The sequence below is a fragment of the Coffea eugenioides genome, chromosome 8 (genome assembly GCF_003713205.1).
Source record: "Coffea eugenioides isolate CCC68of chromosome 8, Ceug_1.0, whole genome shotgun sequence".
In the NCBI taxonomy this organism is placed as follows: Eukaryota; Viridiplantae; Streptophyta; class Magnoliopsida; order Gentianales; family Rubiaceae; genus Coffea; species Coffea eugenioides.
The window spans coordinates 5,597,980-5,605,972 of record NC_040042.1 but is presented as its reverse complement, the minus strand read 5'-3'; the positions used below and the strand labels follow the sequence as shown (position 1 = coordinate 5,605,972).

At 33.6% G+C, this 7,993-nt stretch overlaps 1 pseudogene; it reads right to left on the bottom strand.

The window, feature by feature from the left end:
• Positions 1-2,155: 2,155 nt before the first annotated feature.
• LOC113780037 lies at positions 2,156-4,530 on the bottom strand (annotated as a pseudogene).
• Positions 4,531-7,993: the final 3,463 nt, after the last annotated feature.

Sequence of the window (7,993 nt, the reverse complement as noted above, 5' to 3'; positions counted from 1 at the left end):
AAACAAAGTAACTATTGACAAAAAATAAATCAAGCATATTTAGAAATTTAGTAGCTTTAGAAATATATTTTTATTTAGTAACTAGAATAGAATTATTGCCAAAATTGGTTTAGGAATTGAGTTAAGTTGTGTTTTAATTAAAATAAGTCTAATAAGGATTTGTTAGCTTCATTCCTTTATATAGGCCTTATGGCTGAAGGTTCAATTGAGCAATCCCATGTAAAAGTTGAGTCAGTAGCATATGTTAAGCATTGCTCCAAAACATTAGTGCCTTATTCGGTTCTTGCATATGTATTAGTGAGTTGTTTATCATCTATCTGTGTTTGCAACTTCCTTCTTGTTTATTAGTTTGTGAAGCTTTGAATATCTGCCCTACGTGATTTTTTTTTTGTGTTAACAAGTAGTATCAAGGCTCTAGGTTCAAAAGTTTGATTCTAGAGTGTTTGTGATACCTAGAGGGTATGCAGAGTTTGTGACAGAAAAACTTATACCACAGAAGAGCACTACTTGTGTATATTGAAGAATTGGATCACAAGTGTTTTTGTAGTGATCGGGGACTCTATTATTGATTGTGATTGTTACTGCAAGTGGGCCAAGAAATTCAAGTAGGGGAAAAAAAAAGTTATTTGTGAAGGTACACAAATTATTTTCAAGTTGCCATGGGAAGAGAATTTATCAATAGTACAAAAATTAAAATTTTACACACACTAAGTATGTATGATGAAAAATTAGAATGGGAGCCAGTAGTGGAGAAATATCTCAAAGGATGTGATTTGGATAATATTCTTAAAATAAATCCTTTCTGTGGTTTGTTAAAAGAAAATAAGAAAAAAGAAGGCAAAGTTATTTTTCAAAATTATGCAGAAATCCATGATTATGCAGAATATTATATGAAAGTCTTTGTTGACTCTCAATCACTTGAATGGTTTTGGTTAGATCTGTATGGAACTTGATTATGAGTCCAATCCTAAGTTTGACATAGGAAGTTGGTTTGACAGAAGATATGTTTATTGGTATGTGAGAGATTTTTGAAAATTTTGATATAGTTGAAAATTATGATTTGCATACATTATTTTAGGTAACTGATGAAGATGAATTTGTCAGTGAATGTTTTGATTTGAATGAAAACGTGCATGAAAATATCTATGAAAACTTTTGTGGCAAAAATTATTTGCAAAAAGAAAGGCATGAACTATTGTTTGGAAATTGTTTGCGAAAAGAGACCCAGTCTTGATCATTGAATCAATTTGAAAATCTCAGCATTCTCCACTCTCGTTTTGGACTTTTACATCCTTAATAATCTCTCACTAGCGAAAATGATAAATATAGTCCCCCACATTTCCAAAAATATTTATTTTCCATTTAGTCCATCAAGTATACATTCAAGTTCCTAATCCAAAGAAAGCCACAAGGAGAAAAAGGAATTTACTAATAAACCAAAAAGGAAAACGTCACCACAAATTCTGTAGAAGTCCAGGAAATAATGTATATACCCTTTATGAATTAGCAAGGTTTCCCTACTCCTAATGCAAATTTATCCATATTACTAATTTATTCCCCATTTTCAATTATAGAAGAGGGAAAATTGAACTTGTAATTGTTGTAACAGGCAATCCCACAATGTTTAGATGCTACTTGTCTCTATATCTTTGTACTAAACCAAAACATTCTTAATCGTAGAAACACATATATGTCTAACTATCTAAGGAACTAATTATGGTTGAATAGCAATATAGAGTCATGATTTTATTACAAGGATAAGAAGTAGGAAAAAGCAATTGACAACAAACATCATAATTTAAATGTTGATGACTGCAACAGATTGTCCTTTACCTATCTTTTCTTAGAGGGACTCTTCTTTCCATTCACCATTTATCCAATGTCCAATGAAAACTTCAGGGATATGAGAAATTGTCTGATAATCGTCACTTTGTTTATCCAAATTCTGTACTTTGTGCATTAGCTCATCAGACATATCATAAAATCCAACAACTTCAAGCTTGGTCAAGTTTTGGAGGCCCAAAGGCAGGCCCTCCATAAGCTTGCAACCAGAAATAAGAAACCGTTGGAGACTGGATAACGATTCTTTTTCCACTCTTACCCATTTCAGTCTTTTTAATTGCCCAAGGTATAATTTCTTGAGTTTTGGGAATCCTCAACTCAACTCACTATTCAGCAAGGCTAAAGTGCTCAAGGATTGAAGTGATATTAACCATTCCGGTACTCTCTCTAAACGCCCAATCAGCGACAGCCTCGTAAGAAATCCAAGTCTTGGAGAGACGGAATGTTGGAGATCAAGGGTCTCCTCTTGTTCAATAGAGCAGATGTGTAACTCTCGAAGGTTGGTCAGCCTCAAGAGGGAGGAGACCAACTCCTTTCCATCTTCTCTCCTCAGCTTTGTGATCCATAATTGCCGCAACTGAACGAGCTTCCCAATCTCCCTTACTACTTTACCACTGTTTGCTTCTATACATGAAAGGCTCTCCAAGGAAGTAAGCTTTCCAATTCCATCCGGAGATTTAAAGCCCCAAAGTGCAAAGTTATTTGAATAATCACCCGCTCTGCCTACGCGAAGGGTACGGAGTTTACTCAGCTTTAGAATTTCCACAGGCAACTCCGTTATAGTGGTTCCGAACAGATTTAAAAATTCTAGGTTTTGAAGCTGCCCAATAGATTTTGGAATGATTTTAACTCTGGTGCCACTTAGATCCAGATACTCGAGCTGAAATAGTTTGAAAACTTCCTTTGGGATGCTGTCCAGTTCCGCACTTGCTAAGTTTAAAACCTTCAGGAACTTGGGACCACCACATAAAAACTTGGACAACAATGAAGTTGTGAGAGAATCTTCATACCCGAATGTTTCCACGGACCGAAGACACTTTAAGCTGCTGAAGCCTTGTGGAGGAATATAAGTGAAGTTATGGATTGCCAGGTGTCGAACTTTGTCAGGCCATCTTGTGCAATATCCAGTGATTATGGCTGTGAAGCTCTGCTCTTTAGACTTTGAAACAATGATTTCGCGCAAAATATCATGAAGACCACATTTCACCAATTTGACATCAGCCCATGTGTCCTTAACTTGGATTAAGCTTCTGTTGACGAGTTCTTTTAGATATCTCATAGCTATATCAGTGGCCATCATTCCTTCTTTCTCTTCTATAAATCCTAGTGCTATCCATTTACCAAGTAAAATTTCGACATTAATTGGATGATCTTCAGGATAGATACTTAGATATAATAGGCAGTTTTTGAGATGATGAGGCAAATCACTGTAACTAAGCAAGAGTATCCTTCTAATTCTATCAAGCTTACCGCTACCATCTACCTCACTGCCAAAGCCACGAAAAATCATCTCCCATTCATCTATCTTATCCTTGTCCTTCAAAGCCAAAACACCACCCATTACAACAATTCCAAGTGGTAGGCCCTCACATTTTTTTAGTATTTTTCTACAAACTTTTTCTAGATTTGAAGGGCAACCATTACTTTGAAATGTTCTATTGCAAAAAAGAGTCCAAGAATCTTCATAAGAGAGAGGATTCATCTTATGGATAAAGTCATGGGATGCTAAACAGGATGCAGAAGCTACATCGGTAATTCGTGTTGTCAATACAACACGACTAGCGATGTTGTAGTCAGGCAACACGTATTTGATAGCTTCCCAGGCATCTAGACTCCACACATCATCAAGGACAAGGATGTACCTTCTTTCTTTGAGGAAGTCCTTGACAAATTCACTGAGCCTAATACCTTCCATGGATTCCACTTGCGGAGGCACCGGCTGTCTGATTTCCTCGTACAATTGTTGAATCAAGTTCCTTGATGATGACTTTGAATTGAAAATTTTGAGAAACAGTTATCCAAGCATGGCTCTGAAATTGTTTCTTCACTGCAGCATCATCGTAGACCTTTTTCACCAGGGTGGTTTTACCGAGTCCCCCCATTCCCACCACTGAAACTACTTTCAAGTGGGAATGGTCATCAAGGATTTTGGAGATGAGCTCTTTTTTGGGCTGATCGATGCCAACAAGCTTAGCTTCTTCAATTAGGAGTGCCTGATCACGAATATCATAATCTGCATTTGCCACATTGGAAGAGCTGGAGCCTATTTCTTGAGTACCATACAGAGGACTGGTACCTCTGATGCCTTGCAGAAATCTCTACAACTCTGGCCTTGATATCTTTTATCTCCAAAGAAATCTGATGGCGGGCTTTCAGATTCATTATTGAGTTGTAGATCTTTCCAACACGGCCAATGAATCCATCCGCATGTCCACGAGCAAAGCGGAAGGCAAAATCATCAAGAACATCCACTGTATCATAAGCAACTTCTCGAACCTGCTTGACCCATTCTTGGAGTTGAGAGTCATTGTCCTCCTTTGCTTCAGCTTGTCTGAGGAAAGCCTTCATGCTCCCGAGTTCATCTTTGATGAACTGAACATCTGGTCGAAGTCCCCCCAAAAGTTTGGTCTCTTGGGAAAGTAAGGCTGAGAGCTGGTTAATCAGAAAGCCTACAACACTCTCAGCCATATTGCTGAAAAAAATTTCTCAAGTGCTACTTTTCTTATCAAGAAAATTTTGAGAATTTTTGCAAATTTCGGAAAATGTGCTGTTTTTCTTTTTTCTTTAGTAGTGCAGAGGCTGTGAAAGATTAGCTACTCAAGAATGATATGATTTCAAAAGAATGGCTACTCAAGAATGATATGAATTTAGGAAAATATGTTTTTTTTCCCTTTCCCAGTATACAGGTTGAGTTTTATTTGGCACTTTGGTAGTATGCCCAGAATGGCCAAAACTTATTGTAGGAAAAAAGTGAAAGATTAGTCTGCTTGAAAAGAAAAGCATAGAGAGCATAACCTAAGAAATAGGCAAAGGATAGCTATTCTCTTGGTCTAAGAAAGGCATAGAGACAATTTAGTTTTTTTTTTAAATTTAGATATTTTAAGTAGGAAAGGAAGGTATTTGTCTTATAGAATCTAACAATCTTGAGATAATATTCAATTCCCTTCTCTTATTTTTTTAACTTGCTCTAAAAAGAAACATCCATCTATAATTCTAAGTAAAACCACTAGATAGAAAAAGAACATGACCTTGAAGTAGAGGCATTAATCAAGAGTTGAAGGAAAAATGTACTTTTTTATTTTTGTGCTATAAAGGATGTGTTTTACATAATCTATCCGATTCAAGAATCATATCAATTTCAAAGAAGATCGTTCTTTAAATTGGCATAATACTTGCAAAGTAACATAATGATAGTGAGATCATGAAAGGTTAGTCCACCTGGAAGGAAAAGCATATTGAGAATAATATAAGCAATGGCTCAAGCATATAGAATACATATTCATTTATGCTACGAAGGCAAAGATAAAATTTTGACTCTTTAAGTTGGAAGATATACAATATGACGATATACTTGAGAAATGTTCAATTCCCCATTTCTGTTGTTCCTTTTTCTTTTTCTTTTTTTTGGTGCTTAGAATATTCGTTTTTCATGACCTTAGCCAATTCAAAAATGATATGAATTTCAAAGAATATTGTCCTTGAAATTTGCACTTTGTTGCAAAATAAATTCATCATTGTGAAAAAGTGAAACGTTAGTCTACCTTGAAAGGAAAAGCATATTGAGCATAGCCTAAGAAAAGTGCCAAGCATAGAGGAATTGATACTGACCTATGATAGAAGGCACAGATAAAATTTTGATTTGTTTTGTTGGAAACGAATCTTTAAATTCTAGGTTTTTGGCATCGTACTGCATATCAAATGCCAATGGAAATGGAAACTAAACAATTGAAGATACGTTTGACTAAACCTTTTATAGGTTGTTGCAATGGCCTTCTCTAAATTATATACTAGAATATCTTCTTCTACAGTAAAAGTAAAACCATTTCTTTCTTCTGTTTCTTCTTGTATCTCTGTCCAAACACCCCCCCCCCCCCCCCCCCAAAAAAAAAAAAAACTTTCAAGGAACCTTAATGTTTTGTCTAAAAAATTTGTTAGCTTCCAACTTTAGTCGATGCTGAGTAAAGTATTGGCGTCATAAACTATTAATTTTTTATGACTTTCATCCATTACATGAGTAAAGTATTGGCTCTTTATGGATATTTTATCCTGAATCATTTAATTTATGTTAAATACATAAATATTTATAACTAAAATTGAAAAAGTGTTATATTAATATTTCTACGGAAGAAAAACTGGTAGGTTTTGTGTTTAACAAAAATTAAATATTTGAGAGTAAATACAAATCTGTATTTGAGAATAAATATTTGTGATAAAGTAAATGTTTGAAAGTAAAATACATGTAAAGAGCTGGTACTTTAAATAGGCAATACGTATTTGCCTATAAACTACGCTCGTTAAAGTTTATTAATTGTTAATTAATTTGTAATACTTTGCCATTCATTGGACATGTGGCACAAAGGACAAATCAGGTACAAAATTCTAATTTCACTCTCTAAAATAATATTTTAATCATTTGGACTGAATTTGTAAAGGATTAGTAACCTCAGGGGAGGTCAGTGTAATTGTTCAAACTATAGGGGAGGTAAGTGTAAATGTCAGAAACCTCAGGGGAGGTTTCTGAAATTATCCCTAAAACCTTTGCAAAATGTGGTTCAAGTCATTTTGTATAATATTCTTCTCTATGGCACTCTTGCTATTTCTCCATCATTATCAATAAGTTTTTTTCTTGCTTTTTTCTCTTTTCTTTTTTAGTTTTATTCCATTATATTTTCTACCAAATAATCTTTCCTTACAGTTTTTTGGAGTGATCATAAAATTTGATTAAATTTGGGGTGCAATTTTGTTGCAATTATAGTGAGATTCAAGTTCTCATTTTTTGAGTAATTTTTATTGCAATTATACCAATGTTGTAATTTTTTTCTTTTCTTTTTTCTTTTTCCAATTCACTCTAGTACTATCAAATTATAGATTTTCTATAGAGTTTTTTTAAGGTTTTATATTACTATGAAATTGGGTTCAATTGTAGATCATGAGTAAGTCTTGTGACTTGTTGCTTGCATAGGAGTAAATCAAGAGTTGTTTTTTGTGAGGGTAAGAGTTGTTCAATTATTATATGAATCTTAACTTCAACATGTGTCCATATATTTTTTATTAACTAGACTAATGTAATTTAAAATTGCATTATGTTCTACATCCTGTAAATATTGAGGGAAAAGTGTGTCTACATTTTCATTTAGATTTTTAGTTGCTTGAGTTAAACCATGGTGTATTTGCCAAAAAGTAACTTTTAAATCATGTTCTACATCCCATCATGTTGTAAAAAACTCAAAATTAAATCAGTGAGTCGTGAAAATAATAGATAAACAAATTAAAAAGAGAAAAGAAGAAGGCAAACGAGTCAATTAATTAGAGAGAAAAGGAAAAGAGTAATTAGTAGGCAATGAACCCAGTAAAATCAATCAAAATATATGAGATTGATTCGTTAAGGGTAATGTTGGTATTTGAATAAAAAACACTCTAGTAGGAAGATTATCGCTGTAGCAGTATCGCCAGCTTCTTTAAAAAGACCCGAGCTAATTACTCGATTCGCTAATTCACTCCTTCTGATTATAATAATTCTAAAAGGGAAAGAAACCTAAACAAGAAAACCAAAATAAAATTAGATATAGTTTGAATTTATGCTAATCAAATAAAACTATTTAAGCCTATTTGTGTAATACCAATATATAGTCTATTAGACCCTGTTTGATAACCCAATTTGGCAGTTTAACTTAATGTATTCAAATATTACATATTTAGACGTATTTGATAATAAAAATAGAACACCTTAATTAATTATAATTACTCCAGTGACACTTAATTTTCTAGACAAAATTTACCCCAAAAAATAAGTGATAACATATTTACTTATTAGTTAATGCAAAATATACTCAAATGTTAAGATTTTAATACTTAACAATTTAGTAACTTAATAAATTCAAATGTCAATTTCATCAAATGCACCCTCCTTAGGAAGAGGATGTTATTGCAT